Here is a 26,375-nt window from a genome sequence, read left to right on the forward strand (position 1 = left end):
ATCACTCTGCGGTCAGCAGTGCGACTCAAAGCTTTGCTAGACCCTGTGTGAAACTATATCAGCCGTTGTAAAAGTACGTTGCGCGTGCGCATTGCGCCGCATACACGTGCGCAGAAGTGCCGTTTTTTTGCCTCATCGCTGCACAGCGAACGAATGCAGCTAGCGATCAACTCGGAATGACCACCATTGTACCTAGCCACCAATGACCAATTAGCACTGTCATTTCATAGACTGTGCTAGATAAATTATAGCTAAAAGCTGGTTTCCATGGGCAACGTCTTTATCTCTCTTGAAGGTTTGATACATTTCCACTAAAATTTGCAAAGATTGGGATTTACTGGTTGCATATCTAGTGGATGATTCACATATTTTTCTCCTATAGGTCTATTTATGTGTGATCCCATTAGTTTCTTTTCTCAATGCTTACCCGTATACTGTACATAAAATAATGACAATAAGATTACATATGGCATGATTATTGAAATTAAAAAAATCCGACATGAAAAAACAAAGCGCATTACATGAAATTGGGTGTAAATTGGGTGTGTGCACTGCTTCCTGACACCTTGACCTGGACCTCTATGGTGTTTCCACAAGTTCTGATCTGCACTTTTCCCCAGTCCCATTATTAGGCAAACAAAATCTTCACGTTAGATGGCTAAAGCTGGCCACTCATCGGCCTATTGTGTGCTTGCCAAGAGAGCCACAAAGGTGGGTGACTGAATTGGATAAGGTCCCACCATTCAGCCATTTCCAGCATACACTGGAGCCTGTTGGAGCAAGCCGATAATGACTGTAATCAAATGCTCATATCCGCCATCATCAGACAGCCATGCTTAATTGGAGCATGTGTAGCTAGCTTTAGTTTCTTCAAATGTGAGCGGGTGAATGCAAATTAATTCTTAAATAATTTGATCGCATTTAACGAACATGGGAACTGGGTGATTTTGTTTTTATAGTGTAACAAGTTCTTTCAGTTCATGAAAACAGCAAGAAAATAAAACAAATCTTTGTGGATGTTGATTTTTATTTTTTAGATTTAGTTCCCATACTAGATACAAACTTTTACAAGTGACTTTTTGCAAGGGATATATATTTTTAACCTATACTGTACATGTTATATGTGTGCATTTTACAAGTGATTTATGTATAACATAAATGTTTCAACAGCATGTATGGGAAAGGGGATATGAGGGGACCTAACCACACCCTGAAATATCCAAAATCTAGCAAAAGGATTATCTTTATATATGATTTACAATTACTGAAGATATTAGTGTCTTTTCTGACTTCTGGGCTGAGAATTTTTCCTAGATTACTTTAGAAGCTGGTCAACAGCGATAAAGCAGTATATGCCATATACAGTAGTACCCATGCTAGTTTGTTGTAAGGTGTTAAAAGATAACAATACTTAAACATTCAGTATCAGGTTTATAATTCTGGTACTTGAAACTGTCTAGAATTGTTACAAATCATATCGCCAGTTTGTTTCTTTTTGCAGATACCAAACTCATCCTTGGTCCTCTTAAGTTTTCTTGGAATTTTTAAAGCCCCTGGTATCAGGGTGGAATAGCTCACATACCTCCATGTGATTTACTGTGAGGAGAATTCAGCTTTGTGTTTGGCACAGATAGTGTCCAACATTGTTCAATTAAGATAAGATAACAAACTCTTGTTTCCAAATGTAGCTCACTCGTACTCAGGGGGGAAGGGAGTAAGGTATAGATTGCATCATGGTTGACTTATACATTGCTTGTCTGAAGGCCATTTACAAAGTTTTAAGTCCAGGGGTTCCGGCTTTTTTTGCATTATCTTAAGGTCATGTTGAGGTCTTAGATGTTTCCATTTTGTGTCATGTCAACTAGTAAAGCACCATCACAACACAGTTACCTGAAAGCAGGAATATAAGGAGGTCTATTTATTTTTTATTTCCTTTTTAAAGTATTAAGTAAAAGAACAATACTTGTTTCTATGAGAATCTCGTTTGAGAGACCCCATTTTTTTATACCAAGAATCTGACGATTACTGATTTGCAAACAATGTGCTCACACAACTTATTGAACCCACTTCAATCAGGCTTTTGTTCCCAACAATACACAGAGACAGCATTAACTAAAGTAGTGAATGATCTGGTCACTGCTAATACCCCTTTCACATCTCCAATGCCGGATCCCACTCGGGAATTGGAAATGGGTCCTTCCCGGGTGGGATCCGGCATTGGAGACTCTCCCTACCCCTTTCGCTGGCTGTCTGACCCGGCAATATTCCGGGTCGGTTGCCATAGTGGCGGGGGGCAGAGGCGGAGGTGGAGGTGGCGCTGGGAGATGAGCTCATCTCCGCACTGCCTCTCCCTATCTAGTAAATGGGTCCCGGGTCGCATCGACCAGGGAATCTGTTTGTGCAGCCACTGACCCGGTGTTCAACCCGGGAATAACACTGCTTATAACCCGGGTTGAATTACTGGGTCAGGCAACCCGTGAATTTGGGGTTGGCGCTTTCACAACGCACACTGACCCGTGTTGACCCTGCACGATACCGGGTTATTGCCGGGTCGATACCGGGTTATTTGTGAGGTGTGAAAGGGGTAAGAGTCTAAACTCACTACTCACTACTTATTCTTCTAGATCTCTCTGCTGCTTTTGACCCTGTTGACCACTCTCTTCTCATACAGACACTACAATTACTAGGTCTTCAGGACACGCCCCTATCTTGGTTCTCATCCTATCTGTCTAATCGCTCTTTCAGTGTCCGCTTACCTAAATCCACCTTCGCTTCGCTACATCTATCAGTTGGAGTACCACAAAGCTTAATCTTATGTCCTCTGATTTTCTTAATCTATACCACATCTCTTGGCAAACTAATCAGCTCTTTTGAATTTCAGTATCCGGTTAGGGGTTAGAGCTGGATTAGGGGTTTGGTTAGGGTATTAGAGATAGAGTATTAGGGTCAGGGTTTGGATTAAGTGTAAGGGTATTAGTGTTAGCGTATTAGGATTAAAGAAGAGGGTTAGGGTATTAGTGTTATGGGTTAGGATATCTCGCCACCTCAAACTTAATATTTCCAAAACAGAATTATTTATATTTCTACCGACCAGTAGTACTTACCAACCTGATATCTCTATCAATCCTACTCCACAAGCTTGCTATCTAGGTGTCATCCTCGACTCTGAACTGTCCTTTGTTCCCCACATTCAATCTGTCTCTAATCTTGCTACAAGCATCTAAAAAACATGTAATAAATACAACCATATCCTACCAAGACACTGCAAAAAAAAACATGTTCTCATTATCTCCCACATTGATTATTGCAATGTTGATCTTACTGGTCTTACCAAAAAGAGACTTATGCCACTGCAATCCATTGTGAATGCAGCTGATGAGGCTAATCTTCCTCGCTAGACGTTCATCATCTGCGGATCCACTCTGTCAGTCCCTCCATTGGTTACCTGTATTCTACTGTATTCAATATAAATACTTTTATTCACACCCAAGGCCATTATCCAACCTACACCAACATATATCTCGTTTATCTCAAAATATCTCCCAACCAGACATCTTCACTCTTCACAAGATCTACGTCTCTGGCCAACACTCATTATTCGCTCTCATTCACGATTGCAGGACTTTCTTCGGGCTGCACCCATTCTGTGGTATGTCCTCTCACGCACAATAAGACTCTCCTCTAGTCTCCAAACCTTCAAGCATGCCATGAAAACTCACCTCTTCAGGTTAGCTTATCAACTTTCAGAACCACCCACATAACCTTCATAAACTTTCCTATCCAATTACATCCCCACTGTAGAGTTCACACATATCCTCACATATTTTCTTTTTCTTCACTTTCCCATCCTCCCGAACCCAGGCTAACATTGCTGTGTGACCCTATCATACAGCCCACCAAGAATCTGTTAGACCATTATGCAAGAGATAACACCTATCCATGTGTATCAATGCCTACTTCCTGTAGAATGTAAGCTTGCGAGCAGGGCCTTCCTACCTCTGCAACTGTCTGTTCGTACCCAGTCTTGTGTATGTTTTATTTTATCACTGTTGTTTCCAATTGTAAAGCGCAGCAGAATTTGCTGTGCTATATAAGAAACTGGCGATAATAAATAAATATGTGAAACATTGATTTGCCCATAATGTTCCCTGTATTAATCTTCCCAGGGCTACTTTAATACATTAATTAATAATTATAGAGGAATCCCCCTGGTATTATTCCAATTTTTGTTGCTTGTGGTCTTCATTAAATTCACACACACATAACAGAAAAGGAAGGTGGGCAGGTGAAGCAGATCAGAGAGCTACTAAATCTGCCTAGCATCAGTTAAGACTCCACAAACTCCTCCCCTAACAATCCTATAGAACAGGTGAAAACCACAATTTATGGTGGGTATACACTAGAATGATATCGGCCCAATTTGTTGGTAAATCGTAACAACAAATTGGGCATTTCATAAAGTGTGTATGCCCGATTTGCGTCGCTGGTGACCTGCTGCAGGGTCAACCAGAATATATCGCTAATGATACCATGCTGCTGAATGTAGCATGGCAAGTTAGATCACACCGTCTTCCCTTGCATCATGCAAATGTGTATTTGCTTTGCGATGCAGGGTCTCGTCGGATTGGCCGGCTACACATCATTCTGATGTCTAGCTGGCCTAACATTCTCAATCTTAAAGGTTAAACAACTCCAACACATTAAAGAGGCAATACATACCTCATGGCAGAGGCGGATTGGCCATAGGGTCTACAGGGAAGATTCCCGGTGGGCCGGTGCACCCGCGGGGCCTGTTTTGTTTGAGGACATGTGGTCCTGTTTATAGACATAATGAATAAGATGCCAAACAATTTGCATATATGAAAATTACTTTGCCACTTAGCCTGTGATTGCAGATTATCTAGTGTATGCTCTGTCTGCCTGCTTGGCTGACATATAAGATTGAGTGAATAGTGATTGGGATACGGTTGGTGTAATAAGCAAGAAAATATATCTTTCTAAAGAATTATATAGTTTCCTAAATTCTGAAGGTGTATCATATAATGTGCTCATAACATTTAATTTAATTTCCTTTTAACTTCCCCTTGATGCTGGACATCCCCACTATCTGGAAAGTCTTGGGGGGAGGGTGCTGCTGCCATGGCCCATGGCTAGATCTTACACCTCTGGTGCTGCCCAAGTGGGGCCACTAGTACAAATTTTTGCAGGGCCACTTTTTGTTCCCAATCCGCCCCTGTCGGCAACCAGGGCTCGGGAGTGTACAGCGTCGCTGGGGAGAGATGGAGCTGCAGCAGTGAATGTCACTAGACATGTACACACTGCTGCAGCCCTTGAAGTCTTCACTTTTCTTCTCAAAAAGCTCTTCTTAGGGCTGCCCAGAGCAGCCCCTCTGTTATGTGCCTGCTATCTGCGGCACCAACTACAAAACTGAGCTCCTGTGCGGGGAGGCGGGGTTATAGAGGAGGTGGCGCTGTGCATTCTGGGAACAGTCAAAGCTTTTGAGCCTGTAGGTGCTTTGGATCAAGATCCTACTCTACACCCCTATGCAGAGGCGGATTGGCCACAGGGTTTACAGGGAAGATTCCCGGTGGGCCGACGCACCCGTGGGGCCTGTTTTGTTTGAGGACATGTGGTCCTTTTTATAGACATAATGAATAAGATGCAAAATAATTTGCATATATGAAAATTTCTTTGCCACTTAGCCTGTGATTGCAGATGATCTAGTGTATGCTCTGTCTGCCTGCTTGGCTGACATATAAGATTGAGTGAATAGTGACTGAGATACGCGGTTGGTGTAATAAGCAAGAAAATATATCTTTCTAAAGAATGATATAGTTTCCTAAATTCTGAAGGTGTATCATATAATGTGCTCATAACATTTAATTTTATTTCGTTTTATCTTCCCCCCTGATGCTGGACATGCCCACTATCTGGAAAGTCTTGGGGGGAGGGTGCTGCTGCATGGCCCATGGCTAGACCTTACACCTCTGGTGCTGCCATTGTGGGGCCACTAGTATAAATTTTTCCAGGGCCGCTTTTTGTTTCCAATCCGCCCCTGCCTCATGGTTTAATCTCCTTCATGTTTATGTCAATTCAAAACCTTCAGTCATATCAGTCCTATTCAGATGTCTCTGAGTGTACTTTATATGGTTTAATATGTTTACTCTGTCTACATACAGTATATTCAGATGTAATAGGAATAATATGCAGTAAAAAATTGGTTTTATTGAAAGATGTAAAATAAATCATATCAAAGCCTAATAACTTTGGATTGTTAAGGTTGGAAAGCATTAAAACAGGTTGCTCAAGGTTTCTAATACAGTACATAGCAGTGTTTCACAGTATTAATATAATAAGCAGGATTAAAAAATAACAATTAAAACATTCATGCAAAACAAACAGGTTTAAAAAAAACAGTTTAAACCAAAAAAAGTACAAAAAAAAAGTACAAAAAACTTTTTCCCCGAGCCTGGCTTACAGCAAAACTATTGATCGGTCGGGCATGGTAGTCCCATATACAGTAATATTTTCTTAGTGTCAAGTTGGCCGCATCGGGCAGTGTATGCCCTGCCAGACAGACAGACAGACAGACATTTCCCCTATTCCTTCACAGGAAAGGAGAGTGGAAATGTTTCCTCCCCAGGGAAGGAGAACAGATATCAAATAATGTGAGCTGGATCTGCTATATGTTATAATACTTCTATCTACAATAGAAGATGCAAAGCAGAGAGAAGAAAACCTACTGGAGTTTCACATCCAGTCTGATTGCCATAAATTGGTTAGCTTTGTTCTGTTTACATTTAGTATCACTGTCAGCAGTGCTATTTTCAGGAGGAACAAGCAGGAACGCTGTTCCTGAACCTCTTATTAATTATCACCTAATCAGGAATGGTGTTCCTGAACCTGTCCTGGGCCAAAATTTATTTTCCAGAAAATATTAATTTCAAAGTCCCTTTTCAGAGCCTTCATTTCGCCACTCTATTGCAGTTCTAGAGGGATGTAGTTGTGTCCCGCACCCTGACAATCCCTACAGTCGGCATACCAACTAACAGGGACTACTCCCACTCGTGGTTGTCCACGACACCCATAGAGTTGGAATATAACCTGTGGCAAGCGCAGCGTGGAGAGCCCGCAAGGGGCTTCATGACCCCCCTTCCCCGCCGGTCATCTCGAAGCTGGGATCCCGGCGTTGGTATGGTGACGGGCGGTCTCCTGATGTAGCATGCTCCCTCCCCCCCAGCCCCCCCTTCCCGATGCCGGAACTTTCGGGGAATTAAGCTATATAGTGAAATTATAATGACCATTACATCATTTGTCACATAGTACAGTTTGTAACCAGCTTTAGAGTTATCGCTTTATCACTAAAATTACAGTTGTGAATTTAACTCTAGTGGCTCCTCCTGTTTAAAGCAGACTTCTCATCTATACACAATGACACAGCAAACATATATGGTAACTGAACAGATGCTGTATAAATAAAAATGTTATACTGTACTATATACATTTTTATTCGTTCCCATTTTTACTTACATGCATGAATTTAGCCATGGTGTGGACAGCTGCAGACATTCATGACTATTAATGAGAGTGTGAACAGGCTTTGCCCAGCATCAGACTGTAGGAAGTATTTCAGGTGGGTGTGGTATGAGTTGCCGGCGGCCGGGTTCCCGGCGCCCAGCGTACCGGTGCTGGGATCCTCGACCGCCGGCTTGCCGACAGTGGGGCGAGCGCAAATGAGCCCCTTGCGGGCTCGCTGCGATCGCCATGCTGCGCTCGCCACACTGCGGGCATGGTGGCACGCTACACGCGCCATGCTATCTTTCTCCCTCCAGGGGGGCATGGACCCCGAAGAGGGAGAAAAGGTGTCAGTATGCCGGGTGTCGGGATTCCGGCACCAGTATACTGTGCGCCGGGATCCCAGCAGCCGGTATACTGAATACCACCCTTTCAGGCTTCTGATGGAATGATCATATGGGATTAGTATTACAAGTACTTTGCCTATTTACATACTGACATGTTTCCTGATTCAGGCTGTGTGAGACATTATTTCAGGGTATTATAAACATAGAGTAATACACCTTTCACACAGAATTGAAATTACCGGTAATTTTCCAATAAACACGTGTCCTTTTTCTGTGTGAAAGGGTCAATCTGGGTTGAAATTCCGTGGACTTCGACCCAGGAATTTGCCAGGTTCGGATACCCATGAATTTCGACCTGGGTTGACCCTTTCACACAGACAAAATACCCGTGTTGATCTGCAAATTACTTGGTAGAAATTCTTAACCCGGTAATTTTCTTGTCTGTGTGAAAGGGGGGACAGGCAGAGACCGTCAAAAGACCCGGCACTGAAATGAAGGATAAAAGCTGGGTAATTCAGATATTTCTGCTGAAAAGTGTTAGGATATGGTGCGCTCTGTGCCTGTCTCCTTCTACACAGCAGTCTATGGGCGCATTCCCTAGTGTTAATCCCCTAGTGCCAGAAGTTACTCGAAGATGGAGCATTGTGATGTAATTCCCTGCTTCTCCATCTTAGAGTAAGTGAGAGAGACTGAGTCCTGGTGTGTGCAAGCATGCAGAGCTGAGACCGGGAGTGGATCTCAGCTACAGAGATGCACAGCATTCCATTGCATGTATAGCGGCTCCGGAGCTGACGCTGAGCTGGGCGCCGCATCTTCTCTACAGCAGGAGTCAGACTGCACGGCTGTGCAGTCCTCCATCCCTCACCCCCGGAGACAACTACTGATAAGTACCGCTACCACTGCTTTTACCTTGTATGATAAAAGTGCCCCTAATTGCCATATATCAGTATTACATCTGAGCCACCTGTGTTCACTGTATAAACCTGCATTACTGTTTAAGTCATTAAGTGTGTGGACTGACGTCACTACACCAGGCAATTTCAATACACTCTGCCAACAGGTTATGGGCCCAGTCCCGCGCGCCAGACCCGCATGTGCCTGAAGATTAACCCCCAGAGTGCTTTTGAATAATCACACAAAGTTTAAAGTGACATTTTATACAAGTGCAGAAAGGATGTATAGCATAGGACACAGCATGAACTTTACTAAGCTGAAAGGATCAGAGAACTATGCTACATGAAAGTTTGCCATGGAGATGCAGCTTAAGCAGGAAAAGTTGTGGAAGGTTACTATAGACCAAGGAGCAGGACCAAACCCAGATGACATAGACAGAGCCATCGGGACAATAGGTTTAGCTGTGGAGCAGCGTGTCTATTCAGTAGTCAGTGGGAAAGTGTCAGCTAAGGACATGTGGACAGCCCTGCAAAATGCATATGAAGACAAAAGTCTAACGAGAAGGATAAGTTTGAGATGCATGCTATATGGAACGAAACTGAGTGCCTGCAAGGACATGAACGATTACATTGATAAGTTAATGTCAATAGCTCAGCAGTTGGCATCTGTGGAGGCACAGGTGGACGAGGAAGAAGTGGCAATGGCTATGTTACAAAATCTGATGCCAGAATTTGATTTTTTGGCGGTTGCGTTAGAGTCAAATGACACTAAACTGACAATGGAGATTGTAAGGGCTAAGTTGCTGCAGTTCCAAGAACGTATTCCTGTCGAGACCATAGCTGAGGGTTCTGCCTTGATCACAAAGGGCACAAAGTCCAAAAAGCACAAATTCAAATGTCTTGTATGCCACAAGATAGGACATAAAGCTTCAGATTGCAGAATGAGAAATTCCAGTGGTGCGCAGAAGCAGCGTGACAAGCCAAACGAGTCAGCACTGAATGTAGCAGTCAAAGGGAGGATTGCTGGTACATGGACTCGGGGGCCACTAGACGTTTCAGTTGCAATAATCATTGGTTCAATTCTTTAACACCATGTGTACCCACTACAGTTACAGGGATTGGAAATAAGGTCCTTACTGCATCACAAGCTGGGACAATCATAGTACGTTTAAGAATTGGAGGAGAAACATTTGTTACAGATATCCAAGATGTGTTGTAAATGCTTGATTTAGAAAGTAATCTCATTGCTATCAGCATCCTAGAGAAAAAAGGCTACAGAGCCCAATTTCAGAAGGGCACGTGTATGATGCAGAATAAAAAAGGTACTGTTATTGTTTCAGCATCCCGGTGCAACCAACTATATGTCCTGGACTGCAATGATGGCTACTGAGGAAAAACAGTCAATGGAGCTGTGGCACAAACGCTTGGGTCATCTGGGATATGACAACGTCCAGAAACTGCTAGATGGAATGGTAACAGGGATCACCGTGAGCAACGCTGAAAGACCCATGTGTGAGAGTTGCATTGAAGTCAAGCAAACTTGCAACCCATTTCCAAAGTCAGTCAACAGAGCAGAGACACCGTTAGCTCTAGTGCTCACTGACGTGTGTGGTCCAATGGAGGAAGAATCAATCAGTTGCTGCAGGTATTTCATGACTGTCATTGATGACGCCACAATTATGACACACGTATACTTTCTTAAAGAGAAGAGTGAAGTGGTCAACAAACTTGTGGAATACAAAAATCTTGCGGAGAATCAGACAGCTCTGAAACTAAAGGTCCTGAGATCAGACAATGGTGGAGAGTATGATAACAAAGTCTTAGCCTCATTCCTTAGGAAATATGGCATAAAGCATCAACTAACAATTGCCTACACACCGGAACAGAATGGCGTGAGTGAGCGGGCAAACCACACAATTGTTGAAAGAGCACGAACTATGTTAACTGATGCTGGCATGGAAAATAAGCTTTGTGCAGAAGCAGTATCTACTGCAGTATACCCAAAGAATCGTGCACCTACAGTGGCTGTCAAAGGTAAAACGCCACTGGAGGCGTGGTCCAGGAAAAAGCCAAGTGTTAGTCATCTTTGTGTCTTCGGAAGCAAAGCTTTTGCACATATACCAAATGAGAAAAGTGAGAAAGCTAGATCCAAAATCCATAGAATGTATAATGCTTGGATACTGCGATGAAAGCAAAGGATACAGACTTTGAGATGTTACAAGTAAACGTCTTCTTAAATCCAAAGATGTGGTATTCTACGAGACAGCACCACTAACTGGAGCAGTGGAGCAACAAGAAAATGTATCTTTGGATGTACAGGCAGCAGAAAGCGTGTCTGAATCTGAGAGTGTCAAAGCAGAAAAGTCAGTGAATAGAAGTTTCATGAGGAGCAACAAAGGTGCTTCAGCCAAGAAATACAGTGAGGAGTATGCAAACATAGCTTACTGTGAACCTCAAAACATACAGGAAGCAAAGTCAAGCAGTGATTGGACAGAGTGGAAGTCAGCAGTTGATACAGAACTGTCAGCACTAAATGATAACAGTACATGGACTATGGTTGATAGACCAAGAGACCGTAAAACTATTAAAAATAAGTGGGTTTTCTGCAAGAAGTTGTAGGCAGACGGGACAGTAGCTCGTTACAAAGCCTGCCTTGTTGCCAAGGGATATACCCAGAAGTATGGAATCGATTATGGAGAGATCTACTCACCAGTTGCAAGGTATAGCACCTTAAGGTTAGTGATTGCTGTTGCTACACTACATGATCTACTGTTACATCAGCTAGATTTTGATTCTGCATTTCTGAATGGAGAATTAGTTGAGGAAATTTACATGGAACCACCTGAACACTACGATATGGATATATTCCAAACTGGGAAAGTTTGTCTCTTAAAGAAGTCACTATACGGCCTCAAGCAAAGTGGTCATTGCTGGTATGTAGAGTTGGATGTAGCGTTACTAGAAATGAACTTTGTTAGGTCAGAGACTGATCACTGCCTATACCACAAAACTATCAAAGAAAAGTTGTTCATTATAGCTGTCTATGTGGATGATTTACTTTAGGCGGGTCAAGAAGAACACATCACTGACGTCAAGCACCAGATTAAACAAAGATTCAAGTTGAAAGATCTAGGCCCTGCAAATCATCTATTAAGTATGAAAATTGTATAAAACCTGCAATAGGGAACTGTCACAATTCACCAACAAACATACATTGAGGCAATCATTTCCAAATACGGAATGACAGATGCAAAACCAGTAAGTACTCCCATTGATAAAAGTACAAAGATGGTCAAGGCCATGTCACCAAGTAGCAAGGGGGAGATAGAGGAAATGCAAGAAATCCCTTATCAAAATGCTGTTGGTAGTTTGATGTATGCAAGTATTGGGACACAACCTGACATCACACATGCAGTGAGTCAGGCAAGCCAGTTCGCAAACAATCCTGGGAGACAACACTGGATTGCAGTAAAGAGAATACTAAGGCACCTCAAAGGTACAAGTTCACTAAAGCTGATATTGAGAAGATCAACAGATACCAACTTAAAAGTATTCTGTGACGATGACTGGGTATCAGATGAGGATGATAGACGTTCTTATACTGAATACCTGTTTACACTGGCAGGTGCAGCCGTAAGCTGGGCAAGTAGGAAACAACCCACAGAAGCAGAGTACATGGCACTCACAGAAACTTCAAAAGAAGCGTTTTGGATAAAAGAGACTTTATGTGAATTAGGTCTTTACCACAGTGAGATCATCAACATAAAGTGTGATAGCAAGGGAGCAATTGATCTTTCTTGTAGCACAAAGCATCATGGATGGTCTAAGCACATTGCTATAAGACATCACTTCATCCGTGAGTTGGCGGAAAACAAGTCCGTCAATGTGGAATATGTTGCAGTGAAGAAAATATTGCCGACATGTTGACAAAAGGACTGTCATCACACTTGTTACATGCATTCCTGATGGAATGTGGACTAAAATATGGTTAATGTTGATTTATTCTTACTGTTTTGCTTCACATTATGTTTTCTGTTACAGGAATAACTTTATTGATTTGTTTGATAAAATGTCATGTTCTTTAAATATGTGACCAGAAACAGTCTTAAGCAAGGGGGAGTGTTAGGATATGGTGCGCTCTGTGCCTGTCTCCTTCTACACAGCAGTCTATGGGTGCATCCCCTAGTGTTAATCCCCTAGTGCCAAGAGTCACTCGGAGGCAGAACTATGGGGGTAATTCTGAGTTGATCGCAGCAGGAACTTTGTTAGCAGTTGGGCAAAACCATGTGCACTGCAGGGGAGGCAGATATAACGTGCAAAGTGAGATAGATTTGGGTGTGGTGAGTTCAATCTGCAATCTAAATTGCAGTGTAAAAATAAAGCAGCCAGTATTTACCCTGCACATAAACAAAATAACCCACCCAAATCTAACTCTCTCTGCACATGTTATATCTGCCTCCCCTGCAGTGCACATGGTTTTGCCCAACTGCTAAAAAAATTCCTGCTGCGATCAACTTGGAATTACCCCCTATGTGATGTAATTCCCTGCTCCATCTTAGAGTGAGTGAGAGAAACTGAGTCCTGGTGTGTGCAAGCGTGCAGAGCTGAGACCAGGAGCGGATCTCAGCTACAGAGACTCACAGCGTTCCATTACATATATCGCGGCTCCGGGACTGGCGCTGAGCCGGGCGCCGCATCTTCCCTACAGCGGGAGTCAGACCGCATGGCTGTGCAGTGCTCTGTTCCTCACCACCGGTGACAACTCCTGATAAGTACAGCTACCACTGCTTTTACATTGTATGATATAAGGGCACCTAATTGCCTATATCAGTATTACATCTGAGTCACCTGTGTTCACTGAATAAACCTGTATTACTGTTTAAGTCATAACGTGTGTGGACTGACATCACTGCACCAGGCAATTTCAATACACTCTGCCAACAAAAAGGGTATTAGGGATGTAGCTGTACTGGATTCATTTATCAAGAATTATAACTATAGTTAGACTGTTACACAGTCTTTAATAAAACATTTAAGCTTGCATTCGGGTTGGAAATGTGGAACAAATCAAGCTACAGTTTGCACCCAACAGAACCATAACTACTCTCAGATTCACCTAAGGTATGCCCATTTTTGAGAACGATCACAACAATTTTCTAATATGCGAGTTCCCTGTCTAATGCTGAGTATGGGGATTGTCTGGATAAATCAGGACTGTAGGCAGGTATGATATATATATTAGATTTTTAAAATTGCATGACAGTTCTACTTTAATTTCAATGACAAATGATCAATTCAGTTTAGTTTTAGGTAGACTGTACTGCACAGGGTTTTCGTAATTATGCAAATCGGTAAATCCCTAGTTTATAGTTACCTTCTTCATCTATGTAAAGTATTTGATACAAATTAGACAGAATCAGCATTAATTAGCTGCTTTGGGTTGAATTCAATTAGCTGTGAAAAGGTATTCTACAGCAAATCGCGGAAAATTCACAAAAAAGCCTATTCAATTGTATGTGAAAACAGATTTGCGGTAATTTTACTGTGACTTTCAATTCACCAAATATGAGCAGGTGATAAACTTGGGTAAAATCCTATTTTAAGTTAAAAATGTTTGGGTTTGGTCCTGATCCCCCTATGACACCCCCCTGAATGACTAAAGCAATAAGAAGTTTTTAATTATATTTAATTAGCCAATAATTACATGTAATTTTGGGGGTGCAAAATGATAGAAATTGGGGTACAAGGTATGGGACAGGTATATTGGGATGCTTTATGAGTGAGACAAGTGTTTTTAGACTTGCAGGTAAAATGGCCTGTTTCCATTTTTTATTTTAAAAGTCCCCCAAAATGACCCAAGTATATAGTTATACCCATTTTTATGTTACCTGATTTAATTTTAGCACTTAATTTGCTGAAAAAAATAGCTTTCTATCATTTTTTTTACATTTCTAAAAAAAAAAGCATTTAACAGCCATTTGACCCAAATTAGGTACCAGAAATACTTTTATTATAACCAATAAAAAACTTTCATACTGTCATCCGATGTTAGTTTAGCTTTTTTGTGTGGGTACAGGAAGATTTAACCATTTTTGTTTTACTTTTTACAGACAGGAACAATTTACGCGATTTAATCCGTTTTCACAAATTTGCAATTGAATAGGCGAATCTGCGGAGCACATATACCCACGAAAATGCCATTTTCGCAGGCAAAAAAGCTGCTAAAGCCGCAAAAATGGCATAAGCCAGTGGTCCCCAAACTTTATTGAATCACGGCGCCCTAGAGTATAAAAAAAAATATAACGGCACCCTTAGGCCAATTGTTTCTTACTGAGAAATGTAAAATGAAATATTAAATTAAGAAAATTGTGTTTCTATGTCATTGTTAGGGTCAGTTATGTGGTGAGGGACATGATTTGCTTCTGTTTGTGCACATAGTTTATGATTGGCAGCCACTAGCAATGGTTTTGCCTATTACATTGACCACAAATAATTTGAATCGGTCCTGGACCATCAACCCAGGGCACCCCTGCAAGAGCCTCGCGGCACCCTAGGGTGCCACGGCACCCAGTTTGAGAACCACTGACATAAGCAGTAAATTAAGGTGATTTAGTGGCTAACTGAATTTGACACTATGTTGTCTGCTTGTGCATGGTTAAAGAGGTAATGCCTTCCACATTTCATCCCTTTGAGTCAATTATATGCAGTGATTCCCATACTTTTTTGAATCACAGCACCCTAGGGTATTTATTTCACGGCTTCCCCTGGGCCAAATGTTTCTTATTGCGAAATTCAGAAAAACATATTAAATTAAGTAAATTATGTTTATATGTCATAGTCATCTTTAGTTTCATTTATTTGGTAAGAGATGGGAATCGCTTCTATTTGTCCACATATTTTATGATGGGACCATAAATAATTTTAATTGGTCCTGGATTACCAACCCAGGGCACCCCTGCAGGTGCCACGGCACCTAGTTTTGGAACCATCGCAGTCTTTCATCCTGGTAGAGACTAACATGGAAGGTCAGCAGCCAGGAACTTCACATGTCACAAGCTACCAGCTGCACCAATCCCATGTTAGTGTCTGCTCCATGTGTCAAGCCGTGCGAGCATTAAACTTACAAGGTGTTTTAGATGCATAATCAATTGCGCCCTAGGCAACTGCCTAAGTATACCTAGTTGTAGCACTGACCCTGTGTATGTGCAGCTCTTCAGGTTCCGGTATGAATGGTCGACAATGTTAAGGTCGACACTCATTAGGTCAACCACTGTTGGTTGACATGGACAGATGGTCGACATATGAAAATGGTCGACACATGAAAAGGTCGACATGAGTTTTTTTTTACTTTTTTGGTGTTTTCTGCGTAAAGTGACAGGGAACCCTAATTAGTGCACCGCGTCCCCTCGCATGGCTCACTTCGCTCGCCATGCTTCGGGCAAGGTGCCTCGCTGCGCTCGGCACAGGTTAACGTTCCCAATCGTAGTCCACGTGGATCGTAAAATATGAAAAAGTTCCAAAAAAGATTTTTTTTTTTTAAAAAACTCATGTCGACCTTTTCATGTGTTGACCTTTTATGTGTTGACCATTTGCCCATGTCGACCATGTCAATGTCAACCAATAGTGGTCGACCTAATGAGTGTCGACCTTAACATTGTCGACTATCTGAACGGATACCGCTTTTCATAGGCTCGCTAATTAATAAAAAAAAGATGAATGGCGATCTTTAAAGCCCTTCCTATGGACAATGTGCAAATAGTCACTTATTCAGGTGAACAGACTTCTGGGTAACATGTGACATTTTTGCAGTGAACAATCCTAATGAGGTTCTTTGTGGGAATCTTGTGAACTCTTTAACAACACTGTATTTATTCCTTTTTTTTTGGTTGGAACGAGGCATATTCCACACCAGCATGTCTGACACACACAATTCTCCATTCTCTGCTCTTGTTTGTACATCAGTAATTAAAATTAGATTCATATGTATTTTCTATACAGGGTGAATTACCAGAAGCTTCTGGGTGTTCTCATTATTGGTCCTCACAACTTTTTCCGTGCCAAGATATAAGAATAAATAATGTTTAACTCTGTTTTTGGCTTTGATTAACATTTATTTATTCCAAAGATCATAACATTAAAATTGTGGTATCAGAATTTAAAGGGGAAGTATTGTTTTTACTTTTTTTAGAAAATGATTTATCATGTCAAAATGACATCTGCTGATCTGAACCGTGAAACCACCATTGCTGGGAAGTGTATATTACTAGTATTATTACACTGATCAACATTCTTTTTATCATATTAGAGCAATTTTGGGGGTAACTTTGTGGTGCTGATTCAGAATATGACATTGGTTTGGTTCGATTGTATCTCATAAACCTCCTAACGGCTGAGGGGCGTACCTCCCTAATGACAGTAAAAAATTAAAAACAACTTATACTATAAAATAACGACACAGAGACATGTATTTTGGTAGAAAGTTGTTAGCTTTTTATTAATAATCTAATAACTAGAAAAACCTGTAATGAAATGATATTAATTTGTATAGTTAAGATAGAGTATGGTGGCCAGAAAAAAGAAAGGCTGAAATCCAACGACAAGCTAATTAAATCTAAACCAATCAGAATCAAACTACCAAACAAACATAGGTAGCCACTCAGACCTTCTACCTTGACTATCCAGCCTGAAGGGTGATGACGCTGCCCCCTGAAGGGTGGTCCAGTAGATATAACAGTCAACGAAGGTGAGTGCACCTAAACAACACCAAACCGACTAAAACACTGTTAGTAATAACTCAAACACGAGAACCTGACGCTCTTTTCCGTCCGCCAACAAATAGCTAACGAGAAAAAACACAGCTAACAACCTTAAACCAAAACACCAATGAGAATAATTAAAATTAAAAGGTGTCGGGAGGGTGGGAAGGCAAAAGGAAAGAGACAATACACACCAGATACAGCCCAATTTATTCACTGACACCACCCCTAACTTTCCTAATTGGTCTGCAAACCCGGTCCTCATTACCCCACACAGTGCATGTTTTGCAGGTCTCCTCACAGAATCACAAGTGAAATAATTATCTCCACATGCGGACCTTTTAAAATGTGTCTGTAAGTAATTAATACACCTGTGCACCTGCTGGGTTACCTGCAAAACATGCACTGTGTGGGGTAATGAGGACCGAGTTTGCAGACCTATGCTGGAACCTGTCATACCATATTGATCCACTCCCAGTCAAAGAGTTTTAACTCTCTCCACTCCAAGGATTGTCATTCTGCTCTCCTTTTTGAGATATACAGATGAAAAACAAGAAAAACACAATAGGGAGCGGAAATTGCTCAATTGTCATCTGGCAGTGGCTAATAACTTCTATACTGCCTCCACAGAGAAGCCTGTTTGGACTCTCATACAGCAGCAGCCGGCCACACCCTTTTTGTTCCTCGTGTTGGTGGATCCCTCCAGCCACACACAGAATCACCTGCTCATCAGTGCCATCTTTGGTGATACTGCTACAATATATATTCAAAGAATATTCATGTAGTCCCCCTGCCCAGTTAAACTTTGGACACATCTGTTTTCACGGATGGAAATAGCGAGTGTTAGCATACAGTGCATGCGCAGAAGCAAATTTTTGCGCATCTTCTGGGCGATGCTGAGCAGGGCGTTTTCTGAGGAGGGAACTGGGTGGTGATGATGTGCTTGTCTTGTGGGAGTCATAGCCATAGGTATTGTAGGTGACGGGAGTGCGGATGCTACGGGGCCCTGGCCACCTCCAGGGCCCGGCCCTCCCCCTGCACCTGGATATGCTGCCTGCTAGTCACACACTATCTTCACCAGAGAACTGTGCCCCATGTCCTCTCCTCTATCAGTGTTACGGATGGCTCTGTCTCCCCGTTCTCACTGATTCTGGGAGGAGCCGTGACATTGCTTAGCCTGGCTCCTCCCAGCATCAGTGAGGATGGAGAGACACAGAGCCTGCCGAATGGGCCATTGAGAGCAGATGTGCCTGCAGCAGCAGCACACTGCTGTTAGAGGAAAAGCACGGGGCACAGGAGGTGAGTGATGCCCATACAGAGTCCGGTGGTGACGGTGACCTGGGAGTGGAGGAAAGGTGAGTACTCTTTGCTTGCACCATGCAGCAGGACCTTGGTGGGTGGGGGGTGAAGAAAAATGTGCTATGGGGCCCCATTATTCATAGATACGCCCCTGGTGGGAGTGTTGCATTAGCATGAGATAGTAAATGTCAACTTTGCACCATCTGCAATTTCCAGTGCTAGGATTTTGTGGTAATTGAATTGGCTAGCAGATGTTTGCTAAGTTATTTACTCCTTTACTTGTTCTGCCACTGGAACAAGAACAGCACTGATGAAGAAGTAGGCTCAGGACAAGGGAGTAATGTAGTGTTCATTCTAGCACCTAATTAGTGAGGAAGGCATATTTTAATTTTGAAGGACAAAATTTTATATGTGATGTATCGATACAGCTAATATGCCCTCCTCACTGATTAGGTGCTGGGTGCTAGAATGAACACTAGTAACATATAACTTTTGATCAATCACTGCAGTAGCTGCATATCAGTGTGTCTCTGGACATGTATAAAGTTTGCTCCTTAGTAGTGGTGCTCATCAGAGGTCACTGCAGATTTAAGGGTGCTGTATATTACCAGACATCATTTTTTCTAACAAAAATAGCAGCTATTATACTGTCTGGAGCTATTTATCATTATTTTTCAGTATTAAGCACTTTGGATGTTTTCATATATTTATGACTAGCGTTTGCCCGCGGCTTCGCTCTCGTGGATGTCCTCCCCAAAAAGTTTTTGAATCTCCATAGTGCATAAACAGTCCCTAGAAGTATATTTATCCCCCCAAAATGTATATTTATATAAATATAGTCATTTTGAGGAGCCTGAACATTGCATGCGCCGAGTGTCAAGCGTCTAGTGTTACCTTTATTGCTCCTCTCCTGGATGTCACATCTAGATAATACACACATCCATTTCTTTCTAGGTCACTAAGCTATCCAACAGTGAAAATGCCGTCCAAACTCATCCAGTAGTTTTTGCAAGCCAAAAATGACAACTTTCTTATATACAGATAAATTATAATCCGCCATAGTACCCGTCTAGCATTTAAGCAGTGAGTGCTGGAGAGAGTCCCTGTTACCATTCCAGCTCTCACTAGCCGCCTAAAATCCAGGCGCAGCCTCACCTCTCCCCCAGCTCTGTATGAATGTATCACCGAAGTATACCAGATTTCCCATCACTAATGCTGACTGTATGTGTATTTTAATTTTATTGCATGCATATGTTAATAGTTTGGGGATTTTAGAAATAAGTATTACTTGGCATAGCTCAGTGATGTACTGGTGGGTGGGCCATGATGTAATGGGGGATGGGCCATGATGTACTGGTGGGTGGTGGGCCATGATGTACAGTACTGGTGGGTGGTGGGCCATGATGTACTGAACGGTGGGCCATGATGTGCTGGTGGATGGTGGTCCACGATGTACTGGTGGGTGGTCCATGATGTACAGGTGGGTGGCAGGCCATGATGTGCAGGTGGGTGGCAGGCCATGATGTACTGGTGGGTGGTGGGCCATGATGATAACAATGGTGTCACCCTTAGTTGTGTGAGCTGATTTTGTGGAATCCCCCTGAATTGTCCAGAGAGCAAGTCTATATTGTTAGCATTTATGGAATTAGGAGTGTACAGCAAGTGAAGATAAGATCCTGAAAATATGTTACTATAATTATCAAAAGGACTTAGGGCCAAATTCAGATCTGATCGCAGCAGCAAAGTTGTTAGCTAATGGACAAAACCATGTGCACTGCAGGGGGGGCAGGTATAACATTTGCAGAGAGAGTTAGATTTGGGTGGGTTATATATTGTTTCTGTGCAGGGTAGATACTAGCTGCTTTATTTTTACACTGCAATTTAGATTTCAGTTTGAACACATCCCACCCAAATCTAATTCTCTCTGCACATGTTACATCTGCCCCCCCCCCCCTCCCTGCAGTGCACATGGTTTTGTCCATTAGCTAACAAATTTGCTGCTGCGATCAGATCTGAATTAGGCCCTTACATAGAGGCTTTGATGAGCAGGTCACGTGTCTACTAATTTTCCATTTGTTAGTTCTGGGAAGTGTAGTCCTTTTGGGAGATATGCGCTTATACTTGACTGTAGACATTGGTCAGATGCATTAACCACTTAACTGACGATTTATTTAGCCGAAAACCGCTCCAAAATTGTTTTTTTTTTTAATGAGTGAATTAAGTGAAGAACATGACTTTAACCCTATCCCAAATGATTTTAGTAAAAAAAATATATATATTTTTTTTTAAAATTTCTCTCTCCAAACATCGAAACATTGATCGGGAACATCGTGACTATCGCGGCTTTCATTTTGAAAGCCGGGACAGCCTGCAGGTATGCAGGGGGAAGGCTTGGGAGGGTTCATTTACTCTCCCCAGCGGCTGCCATTGTCTGCAGCCGCTGGAGGCGGGAAACCTGCCGTGCTGACCGATCAACAGTGATCGGCAGCACAGCAATCAGTAGGGGAGAGTGCAGGGAGGCAGAGGGACCTTCCGGTCCCTCTGACAGCAGCAGCGGAGGGAAGTTTCCCTTCCCTGCCGCTGCTAACACTCTCTATCTGACTGGTCGCATCCTGTGCGACCAGGTCAGATAGAGCACTTGCAGGCATGATCGCATTTGATGCGACCATGCCAGGCAAGTGGTTAATAATTAAAATACAAGTTAAAAAATAATATATATGTTTAATGTCACATGCTGCATCCTGTCTGCGGTCAAGGAAAATGGATCCTGCTGCAGATTTTCTGTTATTCACTTTTTCCAAAATGATAATACACAAACTGCTAAAAAAGTATAGTATAGTAGTTTCCTATATAAAAGTATAGGCTGACTGTAGTTTATATTCAATGTTATTTATCTCTTATTAATGTGCTATTTAATAATAATACAGAGACCCTTTATAATATAAACCCAATATTTCCAAATATTATATAAGCCACCTTTGTGTAATTGTGTTACAGGTTCTCACGCAGCTCTGGAGACAACAGATGACTGAAATAAGCCCGGATTATAACTCCCTCAGTGAGTACATCCTCTTCTGTGACTGCTAAATTTAGCAAGGATTGCTGTTTTGCTTTTCACTTTGCGTCCTAAGTTCTCAGTGTAAAATACAGCACTTGCATGTATTACATGTGAATGTTCTAGCAGAATTTATTACAAGACAGGCCCCATAGATGGCCCTAATTACTGAGACATGGCAATACTGTTGGTTTTCTATCTCCACTTATTGCAGTGACAGAAAACTCTGCTTATCAGTACACTCTTGCTGAGGCAGCACTGCAATACTGGATAGACGTGACAAGGTTTAACTACTGCGTCACAGAGCTAGTCACAGGGTATGTGCATGTGTGATCAGGTTAGCTAATTCACACGTGCTGTGGAACACAAACCTTAGTTTTCATTTCCAATAACTGACCACTTTTGAGACATTTAACCTTTCCCATGCAAAGCGAACCTTAACGCCAGCGGGAGTTTGTCGCCAGTGTTAACCCCTTGTTAAATAGGGAGATATAAAAAAAATACTTTCTCTAGTAAAAACACTTGGTTTTGCTGGATATAAAGGTTTTCTCCCTTTGATAAATAGACCCAGTGTTGATATAAAGGTTCATGAGTTGATTGTCCATACATTCCATTATTTTATATATGCCCACAATCTACCCCCACCTGACCATAGTGCCTATATGGCATGAGAAATATAATACTGGCTCATTGATATGAATACTAGGAAATTAAAGTGAAGCAGACATTCAGCTTTAAAGCAGCCCCAATGCGGAACACAATGGGAGTTAGTGGGCTCCTGCCATGTGTCGAGTTCCTTACTTTACAGTATGTAAATCCTGAATCATGTTCCATCTGCATAGACTGAGTGCTGCTTTCTCTATTACAGCCTCTGTATTTCAACTGATTTCAAAGTGCTGAGATCAATTACTTCTGGCTTGTGTCTTCTTTGTGCAGTAATTTGAGAAACGTGCATATTATGCTATTGAATGAATGTAATATATTAGTGTGTTTACCGTTCTGTGCTGATGCTCGCTAGACTTTAAGTGACGCTAACAGATAAACAGCACACAGGAGTATTAAAGTATAACCCAGCCCAAAACTCTACATATAGGTTTTGATATATTTCAAGAAGTTACAGATAAACAGTTCCTTGCAGAAGTGCCATCAACCAATCCGCGAGATCATGGGGGGTAGCAGTGACATACACCGGACTAGCCAAGCGGGAAGGTGAGAGAAGAAGACGGCATTACACAGTTGCAGCCATAGGGGACTCTAGCGGCTGAAGAGGTTGACACATTTAAGCAGGATTTCATTTTTTACTTGACTCCTTGATCAACACCCAACTCTTAAAACTGAACTTAGTATTTGCCTCTTCAAGTCCATTTTAAACTATTCTACTAAATGAATTATACTGGATATTATTGTGTATTAATTTGTAAACAAATAACAGTCATTCATATAGTAGACACGTTGTTTTTTCATTAACCATTCTTTTTTGTTGGACAAACTAACATAAAATGTACTTGGGTCAAATGTACAGTACCTATCATAGAGAAAGCATATGTTAGACATAGCTTTATACCCTCACTATGGGGTATATTTAACTAAGGGTTGAGTTTTTTAGAAGTAGAGATATTATTCATAGCAACCAATCAGACTCCACATTTATCTAGCTGCTTCTAGAAGATAATAGTGAGAATATGATTGGTCGCCATGGGCAACAACTCCACTTCTAAAAGTAGTAAACATACCCTTACACCCCAGTTATGCTAATTCACTATCTGCCACTAAGCATAGAAACATAGAAATTGACGGTAGAGAAGAATCACTTGGCCCATCCAGTCTGCCCATGTACACACTAGGATTAATTTTTTGTTGAGAGCCAATTAAACTATCAATATATTTGTTTAATTGTGGGAGGAAACCAGAGTACCCAGAGGAAACCCACGCAAAACAGGGAGAAGATACAAACTCCACACAGTTAGGACCGTGGTGGGAATCAAACCCATGACCTCAGTGCTGTGAGGCAGCAATGTTAACCATTACACCATCTATACCTCCAACTAGACCATGACTCTTAGATATTATATTTTGTAGGGGTTATTACAGTAAAGAAAATACTGAACAGAGGGCTCTGTGGTAAGAGGTTTATGCCACAAATATAGGGGGGTCATTCTGAGTTGATCGCTAGCTGCTTTCGTTCGCTGCGCAGCGATCAGGCAAAAAAACTGCACTTCTGCGCATGCATATGCGGTGCAATTCGCATGCGCGTCGTACTATTACAACGAACAATGTAGTTTCACACAAGGTCTAGCGTAGCTTTTCAGTCGCACTGCTGGCCGCAGAGTAATTGACAGGAAGAGGGTGTGTTTTCAGGGAGTGTTCGGAAAAACGCAGGCGTGCCAGGAAAAACGCAGGCGTGGCTGGGCGAACGCAGGGCGTGTTTGTGACGTTAAAACAGGAACTGAACAGTCTGAAGTGATCGCAAGCACTGAGTAGGTCTGAAGCTACTCTGAAACTGCACAAAATTATTTTGTAGCCTCTCTGCGATCCTTTCATTCGCACTTCTGTTCAGCTAAAATACACTCCCAGTGGATGGCGGCATAGCGTTTGCACGGCTGTAATAAACTGCTAGCGAGCGAACAACTCGGAATGACCACCATAAAGCACTTGGTTGAATTGTGAGCTCTGCAAGCAGCTTTAGCAACATCTTCACATGAATTAGGTTGTATTATATAATATATATAGTATTAGACTGTTATAATTTTACAAATACTTTTGAATTTTTTTAAAAAAAAGTACAATTAAAGTGTTTTTAATATTTGCAGGTAAGCTTTGTTGAACCCATTACATAAACGTTGTAGTGTTCATGCTAGCAGTTTTTAGCAGGTCACTGTGCCCTGCACATTTTTAAAAAATAGAAATGTTCCGTACCCTTAATTGAGCAGTCCGCTAATGTCTAGACAAAAGCCTTCATTGGAGGAGGTGATGAACATCATTGGAGGTGACAACCCCCCCACATCCTGTATCCCCTAGGGAGTGTGCCCCTTTCTGCAGTTATCTGTATTGTGATTGCTGGGATCCCGACTGGCTGTATGTTAATCGCTTTCCATCTGCACTATCCAAACATTTGTTTTCCACCACTGTGGCCATTACTATATCAGTTCTGCAGTGGTAGTCAGAAGCTGAATAACAGTTCCGCCCCCTATTCACTGCTCCTTCCCCTCAAGTTCGTTCCTACTGTGTGGCATAATGTGAATTGTGGGCACTGTGGTGTAATGCAAATAAAGGGTTAAAATGTGTCATCAAACATAATTTCTGCAGTCATGCCAAGCCTTTCTGGGCATGCCAGGTCCCATGAGACTCTGCTAGCAGTGGATGTCTTTTTTGTCAAAAATGTGCTGCGACTAGGTGACACGAGGAAACTGTGCTGAATTAATATGTGACACTTGTGTATCTGTGTGCAGCTGAGTCTCTGAATCTGTATATGAAGAACTACGATGCAGCAGCTTCGGCTTTTTTCCATGTTCCATTGTGCTTTGTATACAGACTTGGTCGCACATACAGCATATATACAATTGTTGCATATCAAATTAATCAGCACCATTTCCTAGCGCATCCTACTCACTAAGACACCTTTTTTGACAAAAAAAGACACCTGAGTTTAGCAGAGTTGCACGGGACCTGGTGGCCCACTCACACCAAGCATCTCATGCTGTGTGGCATATTGAGGCTAGATATACGAGAACACATCTGTAGTACTGTGTGGCATGATGTAAAGAAGCGGTATTACTATTGCATAATGTGAACAAGGGGCACTACTGTGTGGCAAAATGTGAATAAGGGGAACTACTGTGTGACACTAAGTAAAAAAGGGGCACTACTGTGTGGCATAACGTGAAGAAAGGACACTACATGGCATAATGTGAATAAGGGGCACTTCTGTGTAGCATAATGTGAATAAGGGGCACTACTGTGTGGCAAAATGTGAATAAGGGGCATTACTTTGTGATACAAGGAGAATAAAGGTGTTACGCACACCAGTGCTAACAGGAGTATACCGGTGTATGAACAGAGAGGGATGCGAGGCAAAACGAACTCACAGACAGTATAACACAGCATACACAGGAGGTGATGGAATAACTAATAAACACAAAATGAACGGGGAAGCCCAAAGGCTCAGGAATTTGGTGTCTCCCTAGTGTCAGGAATGCTCAGATGGAATAGAGCGGACAATGAAGCGAGATGTAGTGATTTAACATGTGGAGCACCCAAAATGATGTTGCTAAGAGCAACAGGAAAAACCCCAAAGGGTTACCAACGGGTGTGGGAATAAACTCCTTGGTCAGAGATAGAAATATAGACACAAGGAGAGTATCCACAATCCTAACCCCCACTTGCAGGGCACAGGTTCAGCTTACTGCCACTAAACTGACACCTGGACGCCCTGCACAGTGAGGGAGGATTAAGCAAGCAGGTCTGAGAGTACAGCCGCAAACCTGCTGGGTTCACAGAATAGCAAAAGAAC

The 26,375-nt window shown here is 42.1% G+C and overlaps 1 protein-coding gene across 3 annotated transcripts in view; it reads left to right on the plus strand.

Annotated features, from left to right (window-relative positions):
* The window catches only part of JCAD (junctional cadherin 5 associated), a 144,978-nt gene that overhangs the window by 21,131 nt on the left and 97,472 nt on the right, over positions 1-26,375 (plus strand). For all 3 annotated transcript variants that reach the window (XM_063922037.1, XM_063922036.1, XM_063922038.1), the window contains exon 2: positions 21,808-21,868. The gene's annotated coding sequence lies outside the window, so the exon portion shown is untranslated. The remainder of the gene's footprint in view (positions 1-21,807; positions 21,869-26,375) is intronic.

Source organism: Pseudophryne corroboree, chromosome 5 (genome assembly GCF_028390025.1).
Source record: "Pseudophryne corroboree isolate aPseCor3 chromosome 5, aPseCor3.hap2, whole genome shotgun sequence".
Lineage (NCBI taxonomy): Eukaryota > Metazoa > Chordata > Amphibia > Anura > Myobatrachidae > Pseudophryne > Pseudophryne corroboree.